General features: G+C 36.4%; 1 protein-coding gene across 1 annotated transcript in view; it reads left to right on the top strand.

Annotated features, from left to right (window-relative positions):
• Positions 1-1077: 1077 nt before the first annotated feature.
• Positions 1078-27461, top strand: part of LOC140226241 (uncharacterized) — an 88410-nt gene continuing 62026 nt past the window's right edge. Inside the window, exon 1 of the mRNA XM_072306726.1 lies at positions 1078-1088. The gene's annotated coding sequence lies outside the window, so the exon portion shown is untranslated. The remainder of the gene's footprint in view (positions 1089-27461) is intronic.

Below are 27461 nucleotides of genomic sequence, written 5' to 3'. Positions count from 1 at the left end.
ACTATACACAGCCCAGTCGCTGTACATGGTACGTCGCGACAGGGCTGTACGCGCGCGACCACCAACCACTAGGAGAGCGACGTAATCGTATTACGATAGCTTTGAATTTTGATACTTAACATCATTTTTGTCACCTCAAACTCAATGAGTATACTTTTCAATATTTACTCTACATCTGATGCTATCAGTATTCAAATGTACGCAATGAAACTTACCGAAATTGATCATCATATCCAGCATGTCCACACGGTACACAATCTTTCACGCCAGGCCTAACTATACACAGCCCAGTCGCTGTACATGGTACGTCGCGACGTACCGACGGTCAGGAATTGCGCCAGAAAGTGTCATTTATTTGTTCCACGGACTTATCGCAAGTGGTCTCCATGGACCCAGTGTGGCGAACTATTCTTCTGTAATAGAAACATGCATTTAACGTGAGTAAAGTATTCTGTTTAAAGGAGAAAAGTATACATTTTCCTAAGTTTTGTAGTTGTGTTGAGGTTCCTCACTTTGAGGCTGCATGCAGCGCTCGTCAGACGCTGTTTTCGCATAGCGTAACAGCGTCTGGTCGGGCTAGTTAGGCACATACATAATGTACACACTAGTACCGACAGCAATATGAACGTATGGGACTCGAGTCTATGTCACCTCAGTTCGTAATATCATTTCAATATATTATGATGGACTAGAATGGTCTACCCCAGACTAAGAAAACATTTAAATATAGCTATAAAACTTCAAATCACATTTTCAGTATCAAATACTCACCCAGCACCTTGTGCCGAGTGATTTGCGATGTACGTTGTCACCTACCCGGAATAAATACTAATAATCTCTCGAACCTCGCATGGAGGTCGCCATCTTGCATATCCCATGATTCCTGAAACAGAATGGTACAACTTCTTATCCTTACGAAACCTCCCGGTTTACATAGAGACTTCAGCATAATGAGATTACAATCTTTCTAATTACGGATGATTGTTTATTGTAAGAGATCGTCGGGCGTAGTTGAGAGGACCCCAGAAATTTTATAGCTAATCTTGCTGTTCAAATCGGATATATCTTCTAGCTCATCTATCTCAAAGGTAAGACCAATAATCTCATGTTTCCTACATGAAGTAACAATAAAATAATGTTATCTCTTATTCGCATCGGCTGGTTCATGACTTATTAGTCACAATCGGACGATTTGCTCATCCTCAAACACTGTCACTGGCCCTACGCTTGACATTCCTGTCTCCCTCTCGGGCTCGCAGCCTAGCCGATCGGTCGGCGGGCCCTTGATGTGTTTGTCGGTCTGCCTACACAGAGGGGCAATGTGTGTGCAAGTGTGTACCACATATTGTGAAGTGTGATTCTTGCGTATGACAGTGTGTCATGGAATATGACCTTTCCATTGATGTTTTCACTACGAGTGCAGTGCGGAAAGGGGCCAACCGGGAGTGTAAGTGTACCTGTACACGTATCATATCCTCATCGACAGGCAGGTGGTAGTAGGAGCACAGCATTTAATAAGGCTCCATTGCCGTTGGCGTTGGCAAGGGCAAGTCCAGCGGATCTTGACCGAAAGGTCAGTCTGTATCTGGTCGTCACGGTATCTGGTCGAGTCGTCACGTCAGGGATATGTGTTCTGTTAACTCTTTGTTCCTCCATAATACATTGTATATAAATGTATTGTAAATGCATTCTCTTATTTTTATACACTCTAATTGTTAACCACATCCACACTGATTATCCATTTATTTTCATTCAATAGCCAACCTGCAATTAATGAGTTGGCACAGTTACTGTAGGGTTCTAGTGTGGTAGCCTTCAACACATTCTTGAAAGATAGGTAAAAAGCAATGCAAGGCCAAGGGCTATTATTGTGTAGTGATTTTTTTTTTCTCTCTCTCTTCTCTCCCTCTCTTTTTTTTTCTCTTTTTTTTTTTGTAATTAGAGATAATGTTGCAGAGAGCCATCATTCATGGGATATCTTTTTCCCCCCTTTGTGAGTGACTCCCCCCCCCCACCCCCATAAAAAAGAAGAGAGAAGAGAATAGAATATCCAAAAGAGGAAAATATCTGCATCATCCATCATTGAGTTCAAATGAGTTTTCCACCATACTATAGCTCAGACTTGACATTCTGCTGCATGACACAGAGATGTGAGAGTTTTTTTTTTTATTATTTATTTATTTATTTATTTATTTATTTATTTTGTTTACTCTGCCCAAAACCCACTTCTTGGGCAATTCAATTATAATTGCAAACTGTTCACACTTTAATGCACTTCATATTTTATGAAGAAAAGAAAAACAAGTTTCTGATTATTTTAACTTTTGTTTCTGCATGAAAGTACCCATACACCCCTGATGATCTTAGCCTGGCCAGCCTGGCCTTTCTTATTGCAAATCAGCACTTTTTGAAGATATTTTTTATTGAAGAAAAAGCGTAACATACAAACAAGAACAAAACAATGATGCATTATATGTAGCTTTCATTGAAATGTCACTTTTTTCATGTTAAATTGCTTCAAATTGGTAGGCCCAAATATTCACTGAAAAATGTCTTTGGCACTCAGATATGACAGTATTAATGGCTTCACAACAAGGTTCCAAACATTTTTAATTTCATTAGGAAGTTTGAACACCATTGTAGACATGTGCACAGCAAGGCTTCTACCAATCAAGTACCATATCAATTTTAAGTCGTTCTCAATTCAATTTTAAAAGGCCCTACAATCCTCGAAAATACACTACTTGTATGCATGTTTGAAAGTTCAAGCTACAGTGTAACATGCTACTCAGTGTAAACACATCTCTGTAATGATATGATATGCTCCACCTTTCGTGCAATAGTCTGCACTCTGCCATTTGGCTATTGTCCAAACATTTGGGAGCCTTGGGGATTATGATTGAAGCCTCTCAGTAATCCTTTAGACAGTCTAGTTGGGGAACTTTTCTGACATTGAAATTCCACACATTCTTCATGGCATCACACAGTACAAGTAGGCACACATACTGCAATGTGTTTACAAGTATGAGTATTTCAGTATTTTATATTATAAAACAAACACTGTGACCTATGCTTGGCTTACCTGTAAATCTACATCCCCCCAATATATGTACTGTATGCCATCTGTTCACCTGACACTGATTATTCTATTAAGTTTGTTTTGTTTGAGTGCTGCTCCCTCTGTTATCTAAAAGTGTAAATACTCCTTAAGATTCTTTTTATGAGGAGGTGGGGTGGGATGGGGGTAGGAAAAAGGAAATAAATATGTTTTTTAGCTTATTACTCAAGAAACCAGGGTACCTAGGTGTAGAAAGCCGGTAGTAGCACAAACTTGACAACAACAACAACAAAATAGTGTACACGTGTACAGTACGTTGTAAAACCAGAAATGTTTGCATGCATGCATTCTATTGCGAATTTGGTGAGCACTAGTGAGAGTCAAGATTCACAAAATTAAAATGCTCAGGAAAGATTGTGTCTACACTATGCATCAGAATGCCAGCTGGCAATTCGCGAAAATTTTGTGCACTGCGAAAAAGGCCGTCGGCTCTAATACTAAAGAAATTTCATGCGGCAAAAATATTTTGTTTCGCAGTAGATTTAAGATTCTTTAATTACTTTCGTTTTCATGTTTGTTATGTGCTTTAGGTTTCAAAGGTCAGAATTTTAAAGAATTCTGAGATTATAAATTTACTGTACGAATTGTATGATAAAGTTCTCTTTAAAAGATGATGTTCATTAACCTGAATAAAAAGTTTATCTCTGAAGTTTGAATGTTGATAAAAATCCTTGTATATAGGGGATGTAAAACACCTTTTGATACAATTCTTTACCATTGTATTCAAAGAAATACTGTGTGCCATTTGTACATGTGTATTTAGCGAGTCTAAATTTAGATTGTAAATAAGGACTTCCCGACGATTTCGCGAATGGTTAAATTCGCGATCTCAGAGTAATTACTGTACTGAACAGAGTATTATATACGTGTGTGTCATATTCATATCAGGATCAGAGTCATTCGTGTGTCTGTAATCTCGCGAATAGCACCTGACTCGCAAAATTCACGAAAATAAAAACTTCACAAAATATTTGCCGCATACAGTTTGCATATCAGTACTATATGAAAGAGGATCTACATGTACATGTAGGTAGATAGAGAGTGGAGAAGAAGGCTTGTACTACTTGTACATGTGTACATTCCTTTGGTTCCATACTACAGTACTTCTGAACAGTAAAAAGTTTGGAAATAATTGAAGAGGATCTAGATGAATGAAGAAATGAGAATTTGTAAGGAGTATTTTACTGACAATTGGTTTGAAGCAGGATCCTACATGTAGTAGACAGAGGGGAGAAGTGAGCAAGAATATTGTAAGAGAGATATATAGAGAGAGTGAGTTCTGAAAAGAACCTTGAAGATGAGTGCTGAAAATGTTACTTTTTTCAGAAAATAGGTCTTAAAGTGAGTTCCATTGAAGTGCACTCACTCACTTAACTTGTATGCTGTTGCTGTCATTCAAGAACGACAATAATCACATCTCCATGGCAACCATCGTGAAGGAATCATCTCATTAACTCAAAGCTTGGCACACTCAGTAAACGTGGCCTATTTGTCAATGTTGTTCCCACTGTATCAGTGCCATCTGACTGTTTTGAAAAATTCCAACATGCATGCTAGGGATTTTGTGAATGCACTGATTTGCCTTTTAAATGGAGAAATACATCATGTACAGTACTAGGCAGAATGAAGAGGCTCATCTGGTCACTGACTCTCATCAATTTCTTTATAATTGCATACAATTATTTACAATGTAAATTTTTAATGGAAAGCCTGTTTTATGTTCTGTCCTACCAAATCATTTACCTATCTAGGTTAAAGTGCAAGTTTTTCTTGTGCAAAGTCGGATTTGGAGTTATTACTTTTCGGAGCATGATGATGTGTCAAATATGATAAAACATAAAAATGGCAGAACTTATTTTGCATTTCAGTGTGTGTGTGTGTGTTTTTTTTTTTTTTTTGTAGTTGTAAAAATATGTATAATTCACACTAAAGAACCCCAAATGACAACAAAACATTTTAATCACATGGTCTACAGTGTATAATTTCAAAGAGTACACTATCAACAAAACATCAGAACAGTTCAAGCATTACACATGTGATTATCTCCCATTCATTAAATAGCTCTGCTTATAAAATACAATCAAAAGTGTGATTGCAAGTTTGATTTTGGTTCTTCTTTTGTCAGAGACTATTAAAAAAAGGGTATACATACGTGTACATACTTGTTTACATGACATGCAGGCAGACTACAGTTCCTGACAATTCCATGAGTGTTCAAATTCAGGATTGTGGAGTAATACTAGAAAATAACTGGAGTAGAAATGAACTATAAAGAGTAGAATTAGAGTATACTGTAGAAATTAACAGAGAAATGAATGCACGCACATTGCATGGTTCATGTTAGGATCAGATCGAGTTATTATTTTCATGTTGTTAAATTTGCAAATTGGACGCTTCTCATGACTCATGATAAAAACACCACAAAACATCTAAGTGTATGGCATGCACAGCAGTTTCATTTTAAAATATAAAGCTATTAATTCGTTTTTCAGGTGGTTGATATGAAATTTGATATGACACAGTCTACATGCCTGATTGAAGATGCAGTGAGTGTACAAGGTCTACATTTGTACAATGTATGTAGGGCAGTGCAGGACAGAGTTGACACTCCAGAATCAAAATTCATTATTGAAGTGTGAAGTATCCCCAAAGGAATAAGATAGTTGGCTTTGCACGAATGGTTTTTCTCCACTGCAGACTTCAGCAAAGTGCTGCATCTCACCATAGTTTCTACACACACCGTTAGGTGCCCAATGGGCTGAGATGGTTTGTGGCGAAGCTGGTTAAAAGACAAGATGGGAATCTTAGAGGAAAAAAAAAGGGATCACTCAGACATTGGAATGAAAATTGATATAACATTTTTTGATGTATACACAGTTGTAGTACTAGCATGTCAAAGTGCTGCATTATAACCCTAGCATATAAATGTACCTACACATAAATCAATGCATATATGTACAGATCTGTACATGTATGTATTTGCCTTTGTGTTGTTGTTGTTGTTGTTGTTGTTTTTTTTTTTTTGGAGGGGGAGGGTGGGGAGGAATATGAAACATATTATTTACATTGTGAGGGAGATTCAAAGAATGTGCTGTGCACTTTTAAAGCAGGAAGTGTGCCTTTTCTGCATTTGATTTCTGACTGATTGCAACAAAAATTTGATCCCTCCATAGCTCTCTGTTGTAGTCCTCTAAATTATACAGATCATGTACAGTGTACAATACATTGTGTGTGTGTGTGTGTGTGAATTGTATGTATACATGCTATGTTTTGCTCTGTACATAGTACATGTAAACTGTCTTTTTTTTTTAGGAGGAGGTGGGGGTCATAAACTGTAAATATTGTGCACTTCTTCTGAATGATACAATTTCTGACTGTGTGGAAACTGAATGTATAGCTGAGTAGAAGATCTATGGAAATCTAGGATGGAAAGAAAAAATACAGCGTATGCTCCAGAACTCATAATTTGTAACCTGTCAATAGATGATATTAAATTGAAGTGAGCATACAAATTGTAACTATGTCACACAGCTTTCCATTGTTGGCAGCGGAGTATACAGACCTTGAACAGATTCATTCACATGCCACTGATGTCTGCAGCGCTACAAAGCCATTTTAGAGGTTGATGAATGCACACATCAAACTGCATGATACAATATTTTGAAAGAGAAACTACACACTGTACACCATGCCTTTGCATTGTACCTAGTTTCATGTTAATCAGTGGGAAAGTTCATATTACATTATTAGAAATTATGATAAATATGCAACAATAATTAAAGGAAATAATCTATAGTGTGTATGATTTTATTTTAGAGGAAATACAAGTGTATGTCACTTCATGTTTAAGTTGATTTTTGACAGTGAAATCTGGAAATGTTTTTTTCTTCTTTTTTTCAATAGAAATCAAAATGGATGTACCTATATCTGTAGCTAGATTGAAATCAAAGCAAGCAAGGCTGAAGTAATTTGATTGTTTCACATTTGTTTCCATACAACAGTGTGACAAGTGACAATGTGAGCATGCCCCAATATATTAATTGCAAAAACAGGAGAAGTGTTTCAGTGATGACACAATTTCCTCAAAATGTAAAATCAGAAACATTTCCTGCATGAAACCTTCACAAATTAAAAACCAATACCCTTTTGTTCTGTTTTGTTTTGTTTCGTTTATGTTGTCGTCTTTTATTTATTTATTTATTTATATATATATATATATATATATATATATATATATATATTTTTTTTTTTTTTTTGGGGGGGGGGGGTGGGTGAGTCATAAAAATATTAAGTAGTAAATTTGGAGTCAATATGACATGATTGCTACAGTTGTACATGTAACTGAATCTTTATCCATCCCCATGACCTTCGTGTTGAAATATCTGTAGATACTGCCCAATGTGCAATCCATAATGAATAATACAATGCAGCCCCGAATAGATGTCAACATCATCTTTAATTCAAACATTATACCAGAGCTGTAGGAGAATTAGCGCCATGCGAGTTCCGATATGCACCTCTAATGTATGAATTCTGCATTGTAGCAACCAATTTCAGCGTGTTCCATCCACGCTGTCTTGTATGATTCATGCTTCTCCCAATAGCAGCTCTAGTCTTCCATCTTCAGACCTCGCAGTAGTTGATTTTGATTAAAAAAAAAAAAAAAAAAATCATACCTGGTATAGGGTGTTTTGTATTAAAGGCTTTTGATATCAGTTGGTAAAGCAATATTCACTTAAAAACTATTTGAGCAGTGCTTGCTAAAAGCTAAGTTGTTCTAAATCCCAGTTTGCATTATTTATGAACATTGACTGTAACTTAAATTTCATTGTAGATCATGAATTCCGTAAATAACCAAAATCATGTCTGATGTGACTGCCAGGTTTATTTACCGTTTGTCTATACAGTGTACTTGTCACGCTACTCCAAGAGGGCATTTTTGCAAGAGCCCCAGATACATTGTACATGTACGTACACTGTATGTACATTTACTCCCAGGCCTGTGCCTACAGTATGAGCTTTTGCACCAGTAATGTGCATTTGCCAAGCAATTCATCGTCTTCCTTTGACACTTGGCTATTAAGCAGGTATATGTAGTTACAATTGTACCCTGGACTGAATAGCAGAATCTACAATTGTGTACATTTCTACATTGTACTGTATATCAAAATACAGTGTATGCAGTAGAAGAATTGAGATTTCTAGGTATTTTCTTCTTCTTTTTTTTTAGTTTGTTATTTGCTATTTTTGCCTACATTCACACAGAATGTTTCTTTATTAATTTGTCATAATTGCTCTCAGAGAATGAAGGATACTCTGCCTTGCACTTCTTTAAACTTGGTGAACATTCCTACAGGTAATGTAGGCCTTATACAGGGTGGCCCAAAAAGAATGGAACACCTAAGGTCTTTAATTTCAGCAATATTACATTGTACATTGCAAATGTAGTTTGCACACTATTGGAAAGGCCATTCTTTTTCCAATAGAATGACACCAAGTTCTTTAATTTGGGTTAATGTGTTATGATTTTAGGACGATTTTTGTCAACCATTGCAATTTTCAAAATGTGATCATTTTGCACTCTCAGAGATTCCGAAACCAGCGCGAATTCGGCTGCCAAAGAACTGGTAGTATTCGCAATGATACTCACAATGACATTCACAGTATTCACAATGATACTGGGCAATAACAATTACGCCTTCCGCCCACATTCCACACCATGCTACTGGTTCTATGGCAAGCCGAATTCTCGCTGGTTTTGGTATCTCTGAGAGTGCAAAATGATCACATTTTGAAAATTGCAAGGGGTGACAAAAATGGTCCTAAAATCATAACGTATTTTAAACCAAAATTAAAGAATTTGGTGTCATTCTATTGTAGAAAAAGAATGGCCTTTCCAATAGTATGCAAAATAATGACATATTTGCAACAATATTGCTGGAATTAAAGATCTTAGGTGTTACATTCTTTCTGGGCCACCCTGTATATAGTTGACTCTCAAATCTCTAGTTGATGTGAAGAGTTTCAGCTATAGATACATTGTACAGATAAACAAATTCACACTGTTGGATGAAAAATTATATCAGGGTAATGAATACAGAGTTGTACAGCACTGTAATTGCATGAAGGCAGGTTTCCACAAATTTTGATGTACTGAACTCATTGTACAATACATTGTAGATTTGTTATGAATATTAAAGTATTTCTGAAAATCTTGTACATGTATTTGGACTATTGGGAAGTTTCCGGACAGATAAACAGTGGAGCTCCATACCAAATAATTCAAGTGCACAAGAAACTCCCCTCCCTCCCCCACACAGTTATCAATGTGTTTTCATTTTGCCTCACCATCCTGCCCCCCCCCCCCATTTACAGTAGTTCTGTCCAAAACACCTGCCTTATTCATTTGAGGTTCAGATAGCAGAGCTCATTAGCAGAAACACTGACAGTCTAGGTTTTAAAGGTACGTGTACTGTTTACCTTTTTGAGCAGTGATTGGGAAAAAAAAAAAGAATTCTGTGATCATATTTGGTGCAATATGTGTAGGTCAGTTGTACATCACAAAATCCTACAATATGAAGATTTTGCAATATCTATAGGCTAAAATGTAAGAATATGTATATCACAATATTTCTCACTAAACCATAACTGTACATAGGTCCTAAGGTGGTTTAGTCTAGAAACAATTTTATTTTAACTAACTGTCACATTTTGTATATTTAACAATACATTTTCAACAACATTGATTATACTGCTTAACTTCTACACTAGTTGTTTCTATATTATTCCTAACTCGTATTTCAGAACTACTTTGAAGCACTAAAGCTGGGTTTTTGTTTCATTTGCAAATGGTAAAACAATGCCTTTAAGGAGCATTCTTTATTCAGTGGCAGAAAAGGATGATCTATGTGTGTGGTTTACAACACAAAGATGGCAGTCATGCAAGGAGAATTATGTAAAGCCATAAATTGCAGTGCATTATTACAGTTTAAAGAGATTATGAATTTCTAAGTGCATTAACATGTCATGTCATATTCTGGGCACTGATTTCCTATGAGAGCTCAGGGAAAGTGTGGGTAATATGTTTTGGGAGAATCAAATTAGAGATTGTTTTGTTGTTGTTTTGTGAAAGAAACTTGTATTATTAGCATACATTGTCCCTTTCATGTTAGAGCAAGAAGAACTGTGATATCAAAGAAGTGCTAATAAGAAACACTGCACACAGTACAACAAACATAGACCCGCTGGGAGCACCCACTAGGTATGTATACTGTACATACAAGAGGTGTACTGTAAGTATTCACCCTATTCTGAGAGGAAAAGAAAATGATAATGTTTAACAAAATTGCATACATTGTATAATACATACGATGTGGAAATTACACCGTTTGTACTGTGTGTATATTGTAGTTTTGTAAAGAAATTAAAATCATATTTATAAATGAATGTTTTGAAGTTAAAAAGTAGGAAGTGTAAAAGGGAAAACATAAAAATAGAGGTAAAGAGAAAATTCATGTTGCTGAGTGGCCGAGCACTCAGGATATTAAAAATGGCTATCATTTTATTAAGTACTACCTTTATGAAACACTTGTCACTTGCCTTTTCCAAAGGCCGCGATATTATAAAGTTTTGCATTTTTTTTCCTAGTTTTGTTGATCATATTTCAATTATATTAGATGAATTTTATGCATTTTGAAGCAAGTGCACTCATGATTGGTTTCTCATTGTCTGGCTTTTTGTAGCTATGAGAAAATCATAAGTTGAAGCTTCTAGTAAAAAGAAAAAAAAATAGGCCAATTGGCACATTATCTTTAAGCTTTTTAAAAACCAAATCTAATCTATGAAGAAACAGGATACTACGTTGTACATGTATGTTTGAGACTACACATTACGTACTACTAGTGATATCACAACGGACCTGTCAAGCACTAGCTCAGCTCCCCCCCCCCCCATTTGCAATTAACCCCGTAATCAATATGTTACGAGCCACAAGCCATTGAGGCAAGTACAGAGGGACTACTACTACAGTTGTACATGTAGGCCACAGCCATAGATTTCAGTCGACTTTTGATATACTCATAATGAGTCCTTCTTTGTCCATTATCATTTAAGAGATGGATACAATGTAGCTCATCACTGTAGAAATGTTGGCAAATGCACATTTTTGTGGCCTGACCTTGTGTAGTCTGCAATTAATGTCATTAGCTACTGTACTAGATGGGTCAGAGGAGTGCTGCAGGGTGTGTGATGGTGCGTGACTGCTTTAAATGAATGGCTGTGGGTAATACCCCTTGATAATTGATGTTTAATTAATTTAATATCTGATGATACACAGCTTTGCACTGATGCTGAAATCAGAGCCAGCAAACATTAGAGCAGTGCACATGTTTAATGTACATGTAGTGAGCAGGCTGTACATCAAATAGACACATTATCAAAACAAAAAATATATCATCTCCTGACTTGTACACATGTATGCTACAGCGATATATGCACAAGTCCCTTCTCTATTGTGTAACTTTACACAATTGTAGTAAAGTCATAGAATTACACACACCACTGCTCCATATCAAATTCCTCCCATTCATTCAACTGGGGTGATTGTACTCAGCATTGAAATCAAATGCATATTCCCCAGCCACAACATTCCACTTCTATTTGATTGTGAAAAAGCTTTAAAGTATCATTCACACATGCACACACACTTTTTTTCAATAGGTACTTGGCTTGCATCCGCATGATGCAATAATACTCAAACACAATGATGCTTTGCTGCTCTTTTAATTTTCTAACATTGCCCATGGACGTTGGCCACGGCGTTTTCCTATTACACCATTGCTCCTCTGTAAAAATGGCATTTAGCCGCAGATCTAATGAACGTTGCAGATGAGATGTATCACCGCTCGGTGCCTGCAAGGCGGCAGCCACTGCTGATTACAAGGAGACAAGCAAAAAAAAAAAAAAATGCAAACAACAAAAACACATCCCACGGAGAACACAAGCTTGAGATTGGGGTTCCATGACACTGGTGTGTACCGTACTTCGGTATAAAAAAAACCTGCTGTGGTGGTATAGCTGTCTGTTTTCATGGATAGTAGAACTCTGTCTCTCTCGTTTGGATTCCCTCCCCCGCACTGCGGAGACTGCACAACGTGTTTTGGTAGCGACACATGATCGCCTTACTCCCAAAGGCTCTCCCATCTTCCCTGTACAATCTTGTGATGGATGTATTGGAATAGGGGTGCACTGAGGCGAATGTGTAATGTGGTTTATTCCAACAGGCCCTTCTTTACAGTACATTTTTGGCTGTATAATTTATAAAAATTGTCAAACATCACGATTCTTGAAGTTGGTACAGCAGCCCAATATCCAGATGTACACATTGTATGCATTGCACAGCATGTACACAATGTACCTATTCAGTACAAAGTACATGTATAGTACATTGTACAGCTTCCTGTGCATGCCAGTGTACATGTGTACTGTAATAGTGCCTTTATTACAAATTAAGTAATGCAGGTCATTTCCATGGCTATTTATGCTCACTTTATGTAGACCTGCTTGCCTATGAAGAAGAAAAATCACAACACCTGCTACAAACTAGAAATTCTGTGGAAAGCAGGATCCATAAAATCAGTAACAAAGCAAAAAAAAAAACAAAACAAAAAAAAAAACAACAAATACATTGTACCTGGACGGATTTACAAATTGTAACCAAATACTGTGCGTTATACCCAATACGCTTAATTATCAAAATGGGGTACATTACAAGGTAAAAACTTTGGATTTTTTTTTCTGAGTCTGCATCAATTTTTTAGGTATGTTTTTTGTCACATTTTCTGCCCTAATGTCGGACCAATTCTGTCATCAGATCCTAAAATAACCATTTTGTCATTATTGATATTTTGTTGCAATCATAATTACCAGTGCCCTGTTGGGCTATAATCATACTTTTTAAAGTCTACGCAAACAGAGTGTTTTTGATTATATTGTGTTTCTTTGCTTTTAAATGCTGCATTGTGACAAGTAAATTATATGTACATTGTAATTTTGATAGCATGGACTCTAGAATAAGGTTCTCCTCTCAAGATACAGAGCTTTCCTGTAGTGCATGAATTTTGGTGAGTAGTTGCTTTACAATCCTTTTTTCTATTTCTTTTTTTTTTAATGAATAAGTGCAGTCTTTTTGCCCATAGCTTGTGGCTATTGAGTACCTTGTAGACGCCACATTCTTCTCCAAATTTCATTTACTATGGTGGATGAGTAAAACCAATTTCTTGAAAGATCAGCAAAACTGCCACAAGCCTCACATTCAATTTCATTATTAAACTCAAATTGCAAGTCGGGCATGGTTCAATATTTGCTGGCGTTGGCGTAGATTCAATTTCCGTGAGATACTACGGCAGGCACTGTTCTACTTTCATTCTTAAAGGCACAGTTTTAAAAGTCCAAGTGCATACAAACTATTGAATACAATTATACATTGTACAATTATGTGAATTGACAGTCATGTATACAGGGTGAAGTGGGGTATTCTGTATAAAGTAGATTTTTTCTTCTCTCAGTGGGATACATTGTAGCATGCAATCGAACACAGAATTTACTCAAGTGGTACAAACTGTATATAGACATGACACAATTGTACATGGAGGGGGTATTTTGCAATAATGATTGATCAATTGCTAGGCAAGCTTTATTCTAATGCCACAGGTAATATACAAATCCCATTCTATATAATTCCTTAGACTTGGGTGTCCTGTGGTAAAAACAAAACCAAGACAAAACCCAAAACAAAAAACAACAACAATTTACAAAGCAAAAACAAATTCTACAGTTTGTAGATGAGTGTGTTGTCTGTAATAGTACAGTTTATGATTTACTTTACATGGACATGGCTGCTTAGTCAGTTTTAGCAGTAATTAGTAAGTCCATGATATTCTCAAATTAAGAGTTTATTTCAAGGCTGCATTCACAAATCCCAATAAAAGGCACTTGGATTGGTTTTCAGGTTTAGATTTCAAAAGCAATTTTCATCTAGTAAACTTTGAATTTCGCTTAGAATTGTGTGCTCTTGTAACATTTTGTAGAGTGGTTTCTTAGTATCTTGTAGAAAGTTAAAAGTTGAATCCTTACCTCAGCCAATACAATACCAATACTATCCTTTTAATGCCCTTTTTTAAACCCATTTAACGGGTGGATCCAGGAATTCCATAAAGGGGAGGCGCCTTTATAGCATAAAAGGGGGCACACGCGCCCCCATTTTTTTCTTTTTATTTCTTTTGTTTTAACAAAAAATAAAATGGGGGGGGGGTGGGCGCACCTGGTGCGCCCCCCCCCCCCCCCACTGGATCCACCACTGCATTTCAAGTCATACCTTTCTTTAATCCTTGGGTGCTTTTCTTTCTTTTCCATTTGTGAGATATAATGTTAAAGTGTGGTTGCCCCTTCCTCCCCCCCCCCCCCCAAAAAAAAAAAAAAAAATATATATGAAAACAAAACACATGAATTCTACATGCAGTCATCAGGTATACTTTGATACTCTCACATCATCATAAAGCAGATTTTTTAATTGGTAGAACACATCAATTTCTTAATCCCTTTCATTACATTTTCTACACAAAGAATAAAGAATGACTCATGAACTTGAATCTAAAACCCCTGAACTTCAAATCCATTTTTTCTGAAAACTACATGTAATGGTGTGCCTACAAATATGATGCTATCAGTTTGCCCTTTGGATGGATTTATGTTAACAGTACGTGTTAAAAAATGATTTTATGTATTTTATAAGTGTAATAATACATGATTTGTGAATATGAAAATCCCTTTTGCAAAAAAAAAAAAAAAAAAATTATCTTTAATATCTGGCTATTTTGTACAGGTGTAGATCTTCTGATGGAATCTTGATAAAATTTTCATGACTGCACACAATGTTCAATGCACAACTTTTACAATATGCATTATGATCTACAGGAGATGTTAATGTAGAGGCACCCATGTACAATGTACATTACATGATACAGTACCGTGTACAGTGTACAGTGTACACTACACCATGGACTTTGATAGCAGGCTGCTTATTTAAAGGCAACATACAATGTGCTTGCCCTTGGCAGGGAAATTCCCTGTTGAGCAATTAGGATATGATGGTAGAATCCAACACCTAATGTATTCATATGAATATGTTGGACCGACAAAAATGAGACAGAATGGGCATTGATTTCAATACACCTCTTTATTTTGTGTTACCTTACAAGTTGTATGTTTTAAATGAAATGCACACATTTAGAATATTTTCTTTGAAGTGGAGAGGAAAAGGACAAGATGTTTTGCTATGCAGTGGATTATAACTTTGAAAAGAGATGCTATATAGTGGATTATAAGTTTGAAACTTAGAGAGAGAAAAAACAAGTCAAAACAAAACAAAATACAATTATCAGCCCTCCCTTTTGCCTGTAGGTAGAACTTTCCTTCTAGTAGAAGCTGATTCTATCATTCATTTTCAGTTGATAGGAGGCTTTCATATGGCTCTGAGTTCACTCCAGTCACAAACTCATTTTCCTCCAGAAATGTCCCACTTTCACATTTCTCTCAAATTATAGATAAAACAATTATTCATTCAGTTGGAGGGGGTTGCACATCACATGAACCTGATTTTGTTTAAATTGTAGTATGTAGTGTATTATGCAAAAGGCGGTGTGATTGTGAATTCAATGCACATTTTACAGTCAGTACCTGATACCATGTACAACATTGAAGTATTTAAGTATCATACTGTACTTTATATATGTACTCATCACACATGTCTATAAACTCAGCAGGGCCTCTACAATTTTGTATGAATCACACAGTTGTCAAAGACTTGTATTGTTAGTAAATTGATGACATGCGTTCATTGACCACCTCGTTTGCATATTATTAGAGCCAGTAGTACATGTCATGGTCACACGGGGTGGAATATGCATGATGACCTGATCAATTCATCACTCCAATAATCCCCAGCTGCGGACCTCAGTACCAGTAGTCTTCTATTCAGACCCTGCTCGCAGTTTTTTTTTTTTTTTATTTTAAGAGCTCTTTTAATTATAATACAATACATGTTACAAACACTTTCTCAGAAACAGTCATTGCGTACAGTTTGCTTTGAACTTCAGAGACTGTATGTTCACAAAGATTCTTAACTGTTTGTTAGACTTGCAAGCAGATGAAAATAATAGCTTTTATAACAATATCCAATCTATTATTATTATTAGTATTGTTATTGTTATTATTATTATTATTATTATTATTATTATTATTATTATTATTGTTGTTATTATTATCAATATCATTATTATAGTTGAATGCATCTGTGAGAGGACCTTAGACTCTGTATTATTTATTCAAATGATTAGCATACAGTGTAAAATGTATGGCAGTGCATTGACTGGTTTATAGTACAATGACAGGGCAGGGAATCTCCCTGTCTGTGCTGTTTCCCTTGGCCTTCAGCCCACCCCCCCCCCTTTGCACACTAATAATAAATGTAGATGCAGAGTAAACATCAGTGTACACCACTGTGTAGTATTTACAGTGCGTACAGTGCAAGGCAATGCATTGTAGAATCCTCTGTATGACCTGTAAAGTACATTTAATATATTTAGCAATAATTTGGGCTGTGGATTTCTAACAATTTACATTTTAATAGTATTTTAAAAGTTCCTGTTCCCACAAGACCTTACAACAATTCACTTGCAAATTAAAAGAAATCTATACAAACCTACGTGCAGTTAAACAATGACTGTATCTCCCTAATGCAATATACCACAGTCTATATTGCTATGATAGTCATCTTTTGTCATGGGATCACTATTTAAAATCCAAATACACACATCAGATGATTGGCAAAGAAAAATGTAGAACTATCACTCCTCTCCTTTATTAAATATGAACGTGTACAGTATGTACTTAAAACATTACATCCTTGTTTATAGATGAATCAATTGTTAGATAATTACAAGGTCGGTAACACACAGGAGATAAAGGAAAGACTTTGGTTTAATGTTCGGAAATGAAGACTTGAAGCACCAAGGCTTTTTGAAACTTTCGCGTGAGTTATGGTGATTTACCCATGATATTGTCATCGATCGCGTTCTTTCCATTAATGGAAATTGCTGTAGTTATAACTTCTGTACATTATCATGATTACCAAACTACTGATTTTAGTATTATATGGTTTTCATGCTGTGTAATTGTTATAAACCATGAAGAAAATAGATGATTATGAGATATTCATGGTTTGGAATTCAGGAATGATACACCCAAAACACCCAATGAAACACAGGAAAATGAAGAAACATTAAAATAGAAAATATGCCCATCTGAGCTCCTGTGTCGGTGCCTGTCTTTTATATCTAATACTGTAGGTGTCATGTACATACAACGTATGTCACATGGGAGATGCACAATCAGGGAATGCTTGGCTTGATATCAAGAGCCAATATCCCCCACTGGGAAATGAAATTGTAGGTCAGTTTTCCCACCAATGACCAGTTTAATAAAATATTTTTGATTGCGTTTTGATATCAAATTGCGTATTAACCTGGGTGGTCATGAATATTGATAGGCCCTACACTTGATGATACATGGACATTAGTTTAAGGTCCATTCTATCGTGAAATATTGAATCTTTTTTTTTTTCATTCTGATTGAAAAACATGTCATTCATGAGCTTGTCAGCAGCTTTATTCAGTATTGAATACAATTTTGTAAATTTTGTTGTACTTGATCATTTTCTTTTGAAAGAAAAGCATGACATTTCGGCCAGAAATGTCCAGAATGTCAAAGCTGCACATCTGTAGCCTTTTAAAAGCCACTGAGATAGAGAAAGACACATTGAGGACAGAATTATGAAATGTTGTAGAAGACACTTTGTAGTGCATCATAATTTCTTTGCACACAAAGAAGATATCAAAGAGTCAGTGTGCCACAACCTGTCTTGCCAATGTACCCATTCATCTTTGTTCATAATGTTCTGTACATGTAGGGTGTTACAAGCCCACTTTGAATGCTGCATGCTTGGGGCAACAGAACTTTCACTGATGGGGCAAGTGTAAAGTGAATGGGTATCAGTTTCACATTTGAGAGTGCACAGACTCTTGCCAGATGAGCAGCATATACACTGTATGGGCTAGCAAGGGGAATATTCTGCATATTTATGTAATGCCCTGCTCAGACAAAATATGTGTAACTTTTAGTGTGGATGGCCATCATTCTCGGTGCACAACAACTGACCGCTGATTATGTCCACTGCTCTGCAACTTCCGCAGAAATCAATACTCCCATTGGAGTTAACCTTTGGGATAACGTCGGCAAGGACAGCCGTGGTGCAATATTGTGCCGACTCCGATGATGTTGTACAAATCACTTCATCCTGAAGTGGCAAATGAAACACATCACATCATTGGCTACTACTGTATATCGTACACTTCAATTGCCTTTTATTGGTTGTAAACTGTGTCGACTGTGATGTAATCGGCCTTGGTAAAGTACAGTGCAGTGTCCTATAAAAGACCACACCACACAAATAACACACACCTTCAGAAAGATCGTTGACTCTTTTTCTTAAAGAGGTTTCTCCCCTCTCGATGTTTTTAAAGACAATGATATTTGGGGTCTCTCTTATAGCTTCTTGAAGACTTGATAAATATGGAGTAATATCCACAAAGTGAAATATTGTCATAACTGGAGATGTACAACTTGTTATAACGAGCTTCAATTTGGACATGTACTGGTACTGTATACAGTACATATCTCACAAATTGCAGAACAAATTGCTTGCAAACTCAACATTGGGTATGAGAAAAAAAAAGCAGAAGAAGATATTACCCTTTAATGTGTTGTGGAGACTCTTGTACAAATCTGTAGGCTATTTACTTTCTGCTGGAGTTGACCTTTTTCTTCTGATTTCTTTTTTTTTTAAGGCATGTGTGTTCATTTGTTTGAAAAACATATTTGAGATAGCACATGGGTATCATGAGAGAGCTCTATACACTGAAGTAGAAGGGGGAAAAAAGCATTTTAAGCATCTTTCACTGATAAGAACACCATTGCATTAGGGCAAGTCCAAGATAATGTCCCCTCAGATGCTCAAAATTCATCTTGATTTTATCAAAAAGTTATTGATATCATCTTGTAGCCAAAGAGTTAAATCATATGTTTCCAGCAAAGAAAATATTGAATTATGCAAATTTATGCAAGAAATATGGCCTTGATTTGCATAAATCAAAAACAAACCTTACGTATGGGACAAATTATAAATATTCATCTAAAATCAGTTGAATTTGTCCTTGACCTAGTTCCTTTATGGACATGACCCCTGTATGAGTTAGTATAATCTGCAATTGGTAAGACAAGGTCAGCACATTAATTATGCAAATTATGCACTTTCCCAGAACATAGTGTCCCATACGTAAGGATTTGAGTATGTTTTTTTAAGTTTTTTCTGAAGATTTGTAACATTGACCAATCATACTTTAGGAAGTTCTAATTTATTCATTTCAACTCCAGATTAGCAAAACTAAATGAGGAAATTTAATTAGTCCTTCATCTTATAACTAATTAAAGTTTGCTTACGTATGGGACAAATGCCTTACGTATGGGACATTACATGCAAAGTGAATGGGAAAACCGCCTTTTGACATGGATGCTATATGTCCTTACATTTGTTTGGTTAATGGTTATCTTTGCACCTACTCTGAAGAATATGTCTATATATCTGCCTCTCCTACTCAGATGACCTCAGGGAGAGTGTAAGAACAGCATTATTGAGTCATTCTATGATTAAGAAAGGAAAATAAAGAATATTCATTTATACTTGTAATTTCTTATTTTCATTACAGGCTGTGCAGCTGGTCTTGAATTAACATTCCCCGTTAACATTTTGATATTGGACATTTTCTTAATTCAGTTATCATTTTCAACTTTACCTCTCTACAAAATGACTTTGTCCAAGAATGGGATTCTCTGAGTGTCATTTTAGGTGCAGTACACTGTTCAGCATGTACCACAGGTTGTACAGCCTCAAAAGCGAAATCAAAACAATTGTGCTTATGGCGCGCATCAATGACAACATTATAGGTCTTACTGAAAAGAAAAATCACTTAAGGTGTGAGCAGGTAACTTTGTCATTACTTGAGTTGATAGCAAAGGAAAAACCCTATGAGAGTACACTTGTACTTTTTATTTTGATATGATTGTTAATATTTCAACTGTTCACCCTCAGAATATGTCATGACTTATCAAGGTCATGAACATGATTTCTGAAAATCCTGTAAAATGAAGACTATAGTTTACATTTGCTATAAACCACAATATCAATACTGGTTCTGTGGTTGGAGTGCTAAAAACACAAATTACACAAACAAATAGGAAATTCAATTTTCTTTTCTATTTTGTGTTTGAAGAGACAGATGTGCTCTGAGACACCTTCATCAACTCATACTTACTTTGTACCCCACATCTACACAATTATCAACATACACTGCAATCTGGTAGTGTATGATCAAATGAGGTTATTAGAATTTATTCAAAATTGTAATTTGCAGATAAGTGAGTTACTTAAGTGTTTCAAATCTAGATTTGAATGTGCAAATGATAATCTTTCCTGTATCACTACACAAGCATGTATGTATGTACAAAGTAGCACAAATTTTGTCGTCTTTGGTTTCATAGACACGAAGCCAAGCAATTTGAAAAAAAAAAACAGAAACAGCATTGGTACATACATTCTTCTATCTCCTTAAAATCTAAAACTTTCATTAAAATTTGATTGATATTGCAGTTCAGCTAAAATTCACATGGCAAAACATGATGATTACAGAGCAAAATGAAGTACTCTTGTTGTTGTGTTTTGTGCTGCATTTCAAACAATTATAAAGCTTTATAAAAACTTAGACAACTTGCAAGGTAAGCCTAGAGCTACTGAAAGTACCCACTTCAAACTGTATCTGCAAATACATTGTACATGACATTTGATTCTAAAGTTGAAATTATCAAGACTACAAATTAGTTATTGTACATGTACATGTATGCTATATCAAGGTCACAAGCTAGAATTTGCTCATTTTTTTTTTCATTTGATGAAAAAATATTGACTAGAGTAATTACAAATGGGCTAGAAATAGAGTGTCAGTATACTATATCTGCATGTGTAGACATCATGAGGACAGTGTTAATGCATGACGGAATCCAAACTAAGACATTTAATTGTAAATTGATAATTACTTTTATTTGTTTTATTTTAGCTTTTGCTGGGTACCTGAACCGGGAAAGTACCCACTTAGAAGTCTATTTCATTTGTTACATGTTGTAGCATGATTTGTGGAACTAAATATGACACTATGGGGAAATTTAAAGTCATTCCCATGAATGCATTTGTGCACTAAAGACAAATGTCCCATACGTAAGTTGAGCCATGTCCCATACGTAAGGTGTACTTTCGTTAATTAAACCAACTTCATGAAAATATGCTTTATTCTTTTGCAGTGAAACTTTGCTGAAAGATACTTCAGTATTGTACCTTTCTTCACTTCCAAACAGAACTTGATCAGTAAGGTACTTTCAGAGAATTTTCAGTTCAAACTTTATTTTGAAAAATCCAGTTTTTCTCTGGTCCCATACGTAAGTTGGCATATTTTTCTTAATAAAATAATCAACCCAAGGTCAAATGACACCAAACTTAAACACAATATTCTTCTCAAGGATACCAGTCCTCCTGATGATAAACAATAAAATCCAAGTGCTCCTTCATTACTTTTCAGAGGTTTGAAATCTCTGAATGTCCCATACGTAAGGTGCGCGATATCTTGGACTTGCCCATTAACGTAGTAGGAGGTATTGTACACACACTGCTTTCTGCTTGCGCGCATGCAGTTAAAATGTGTACAATGTACAAATGTATGTGTGTATTTAATTGTATGTGTGTGTATGTATGCGATACACCATAGCCCGTCATGCAGCGCTGGCATCATCCAATATTTCACTGGCCCAGTGTTAATCCAATTGAAATGCCACCCTGCTCTGCACCCCTCTCTTCTCCCCCCATCTCTCTCCTACTCTCTCCCCCTTATTCTTCTCTCTCTCTCTCTGCCATGGTCTGGCTAGCTTGTCTCGTTTGATATATTTGGCAGGGGAAATTAGCCTGTATTGATTAGGCAAGGCCAATGCGATGCTGGTAAAGATAGCACACGCTATACTCATCTTTTCACTGTAGGTCACATACCCTACTCATGGACTGTATAACTTGTTTTTGTGCAATGAAGAAGGACTGAAATATTGTACAAATTTAGGAACAAAGCCCTGTGATGGTTTTTATTATTTAGGCCTACATTGTCATTATTTCAAAATCAATTTCACATACATAGGTTTCATTGTTTCGTAAAAGCGCATTATATAAAAAGGTACATGTTACAAATACAAGGGATGTATTAGTATTATTATCATTGTTTATTTTTTGTTGTTTTTTTTCTTTTAACTCACATAAAGTCTGGATAATGATGCTGGTTTACTATTCCAAATGATTTTCACTTTGACAATGACAAAGAGAATGAAATCAGATGAGCAAGTAGAATGACAGTGTCATCAGAATTTAATGATATGAAATAAAAGATGGTTTAATGGAATCTTAGAGTTTGATTTGTTTTCACCACAGGAATAATTTTTATGCACATATGAAGCTAGTAGGCATTGTTTTCATCTGCAAGAAGATTCATGTACTTTGCACTATAGAATTTACCAGAATTAAGAAAAAGAGAAAAATCATACAACATGTAAATAATGTACTTACAGGTGTATGTTGTTAAAACACTGATCAATGCACCAGGGGAGAAACATTCATTAAAGCCTGAAGTAAAGGAGCTCAACAATATCTTTAACAATGATTTCTTCTTCTTTTTTTTAACACAACACAATTTATCCAGTGTACACAGTTATTTTGTATTCAGCAAGCTGCATGGTATGTTTTCTTGAAATTATGTTTATTCATTCCATTTGTAAATATAGCATTTTTTAACAGTCTTTACCAGTTAATGCGTGGTTTTGTTTTTGTTTTTTTAATTATGTAGGTTTATCATCATAGCAATGAAAACTCTGCAATCTAGGAAAGGATGCCAATTTGATCGGTATCAATCCCATTGTGCACTGGCAGAGATAGATCTACTGTCTTGCATTATAAAAAAAGCAGAGTGCCTTACATCACAGTTTGATCTCCAGCCAGTGACTACTCAGTCAAATGTTCATATATCGTTCATACCATTATAGCCATCTGCCCACGTGCTGTTTTATAATGAGGTTGCCATTTGGCAGAGACCATTAAGGTGTCATGTCCGATGACAGACCAAGCTATCATACTACATTTTGTTGCACGATCTGCAATAGTCTTTTACCTCATTTTTTGTTTTGTTTTGTTTTGTTTTTTCTCTCCTTCTTTCTCTTTATCCCTTCTCTTCTCTGTCACTCTTGTCATAACCTAGTCCTTTGATTAAAAGGAAAAAGCTGGTATTAGGATTTGTATCATGTACATGATTGTATGTATGCACAATGCATTAACCCATTGAGGACGAGTCCCGAGTATACTCGGGCAGGTGTCTGTGGGAAATGCGTGCTGTAGCAAAATCAAATTGTCCTCAATGCGTTTACACTACCGCTAATTGAGGAACATTGTGGCCAAACAAATTCTAAAGATACTTTCATAAACAACTTTTTAAAAAAGATATGCTACTTAAAGACGTATTTATATAGGGCAGTGTAGCTGTAAACATATCATGTACCGCTACAATGAAACTTGTACAATATTCATGAATAGAAGGAGGGGGGGGGGGCGCAGATCAAGAAGGGGGGGGGGGGGAGAAGTACACAGTACATGTAACAACTGAGCTGATAACCTGGTGCAAATTTGATTAAACCAAAACTTTGAAACCCATCACTTTTGACCAGATTTCTGCATTCATTGGATCCAGCTTTTATGTTTTAATTAGACAATTTTCTTCTGTTGAATCCCCCCTCCCCCATTGTGGGTATTAAAAGCCTTGAGCTTGCAACACCAATCTGCATCACACCCAGTAGTTCTAAATGTAGATCAACTGGCATCATCATTAAATACAGATTGGACTGAAATCACTTGAGCACTACTGCAGCATCCATAGAGTAAATTGTATCCTAGCTAGCTGATGCTGCAAGGATGCTCATATAGTGCAGAATTACTCCACAGTAATGAGGCGGATGGGATTGGGGGATGGGGGGGGGGGGGATAGGGAGAGGGCATGGTGATGCGTCGCGCTTAATGAGCAGAAAACAGCGAGCCCCGCGATCCACCAGCCACCGTGCTCATATTTCGTGCCGGCACCCGGTGATGACGCTGCATGCATTGCTGGCTGGTGTGTCTGCATCTTTCCTACAGGGAGATGAGGAGTAATCACGTGTACCTGGAGCATCAAAAAGGTTACTCACCGATGCGTTCGCTGCATTCTCAGGGGGGTATGGAGAAAAGCGTGATTACAATCAGCACGTCGTATTCTAACATAGCAGGGTGCTTTCAAGCTACTAGCTCGCTAGCTGAGGGCAACTAAAAATCAGTGGTGGGCAAGGAACAAGATGGATACTGTGTGTACATTTTTAGATCCCATGGAAGACAACCTGCCAATGGGTAGTTCCGAGTACATGTACTCGTATGACATACTCTGTCCTGAAGGTGTCTTGAGTGTAATAGCCATATCAACTTATCCTCAATGGATAAAGTGTGGGGGCTTTACCCTACTGCCCATGTGTCCATGCTGGCAAACTTTGTTTTTTAACACCCTTCTGATCCATAGCCTTTCACTTAATACACATTGTACCTTACATGCTTTTTAGCTCACCTGAGCCAGAGGCTCAAGTGAGCTACATATTGCGATCGTTCTTCATCTGGTGTGCGTCGTCCGTCGTGCGTCGTGTGTAAACTTGTTACATTTTCATCTTCTTCTTGAGAACCCCATGACCGATTTTCACCAAACTTGGCAGGTAGCATCCCTAGGGGGAAAGGATCTTAATTTGTTCAAATGGGCACCATGCCCTACCTGGGGGGGGGGGGGGGGGGGGGGGGGGGCCAGAGGGGCCAAACGCCCCCCCCCCCTAGTGGGGCCCAAATTGTACAGTTTTAATGAACTTGTGATACTCAGGTGAGCGTGAGACCCCTGGGTCTCTTGTTTGCCTTGTTTGTCAGAATGGTCTCGTATTCAAGTAATGTGCAGTTTCAGATTAGTGTATTATGGGTACAGTTACAGTGTAGCAAATAATTAAGTTGTATATTTTGCAATCATTAAAGGAGATGGCTAGTTACTGATCAGTGGGAATCAGTGGGAATGCTGGGGGATGATTGTTCCAATCCTTGGGGGATGGTTATTCCAATCCTTGTGGGATTCATTTAAGAGTACTGTATCTACAGTTGTGTGAAAATTATTTGCTTCAGAATGGTCTCGTATTCAAGTAATGTGCAGTTTCAAATTAGTGTATTATGGGTACAGTTACAGTGTAGCAAATAATTAAGTTGTATATTTTGCAATCATTAAAGGGGATGGCTAATTACTGATCAGTGGGAATCAGTGGGAATGCTGGGGGATGGTTGTTCCAATCCTTGTGGGATTCATTTAAGAGTACATCTATTGTTGTGTGAAAATTATTTGCTTCAGAATGGTCTCGTATTCAAGTAATATGCAGTTTAATCGCCCCGTCACTGTACAGGCATGCTAACCTGGAAACATTAATGAATCCCACAAGGATTGGAACAATCATCCCCCAGCATTCCCACTGATTCCCACTGATCAGTTTACTAGCCATCCCCTTTAAGCAGTGGTTAGGCTGTCATTGTGTGTGTGCCTGTGTGTGTTTATTTTTATTTCATAAATTTCCCAATCTAATTTGTACTGGATGTGATTCTAAAGAAAACCTCTTTCTGCATTACCTTGTACAGTCTAAACCAATTGCCACTACAAATATCTTGGTATTGTAAAAGCTTGAGGAAAGTAACTCTATAGATGAAGCTTTGCAGTCACAACTGTCGTAGTAGCGACAGATTTGTTCTCTCCCAAAATTCACACTAAGCCAGCTCCTTCAACCTAATATATAAATTGAACTGTGATATTTGTTGGGCAATTGCCCAAATGTCATATATTTGGCAAATTAAGGCTTGTAAGATAATTTCCCCCAAGAGTTTAAATTGGCCGACCAAAAACCACAGCAAGGAAATGCAAATTTATTTTCTCTCGTCAAGATTATTTTCATCCCTTGAGAGGGTTTGAGATTGCATTCATGTTATAAAAGGGATGGTGTAGTTTTGGTTGGAATAAAATTGTAGGGCTTCAGGTTTCCAACCTTTTTTTTTTTTTGTGTGTGTGTGTGTGAGATGATGAGAAACCTTATTATGAAATTCATACTTGTTATATATGGAAGAGCATAAAAATCTAAGAGGAATTCAAAGTTTATTCAATGAAAATCGTTTCTGAAATGGCTGAGATATCCAAAGACAAAGAAGTCCTTATAAATGAAAGTTGGGACCCACCTTTTATTAGGGTCACTTTGTTTACTTTGTTTTTGGATATCTCAGCCATCTTAAAACTGATTTTCATCTTGGAAAATACACACATGTGGGTCATATTGAGTTCCTCTAGGATTGTGTGCTCTTCAATATTCCATACCCTACATGGTTTCTCTTCAAAACATTTCAAAACATTAAAATACAATCCCCATCTCGACCAAAACTACAGTTGTAATAATGTACCATCCCTTTAAGATATGATGTGACAGTTAGACATGTTCTTGATACGCATGTCATGAATATTGACCAGTCTATGGGATTTGGGGAAATACAGTGTAGAAATAACCACTGTGTGGTCTCCTGTGTATACTCTATGTGATCTAGATTGTCAGGGGGTTACTTAAAGCAGCAAAGTACAATAACATTGACGTAGATCTCACCATTTTTCAAAAGTGCCGCAAACTACACATGTAATGTCTAATACACATTGTACACTATACAAGATTATTACAGAACACAATATCTTTTTATGATGCATCTACATATGTACATGTACCTAATCTGTGATCACTTCAACATAATATCATCAGCTGAGAACCAGAAGGGCGCTATTGCATTATTTGAGCATTAAGATAAAAATGAAATCCAGTCTGTGTTCATGAAATAAAAAGTGAGGCATTGATCCTAATATACAGTGCTCTTATAGTTTTGATTTGAAACATTTTATTGAAAATTAAAGTAATCTACTTAAACACCATAATTTACAGTGTTGAAGAGACTGAGCTCTACAATAAG

Source organism: Diadema setosum, chromosome 3 (assembly GCF_964275005.1).
Source record: "Diadema setosum chromosome 3, eeDiaSeto1, whole genome shotgun sequence".
NCBI classification, from domain to species: Eukaryota; Metazoa; Echinodermata; class Echinoidea; order Diadematoida; family Diadematidae; genus Diadema; species Diadema setosum.
Note: the sequence above shows the minus strand (reverse complement) of the source record. Positions and strands in the feature narration are given on the sequence as shown.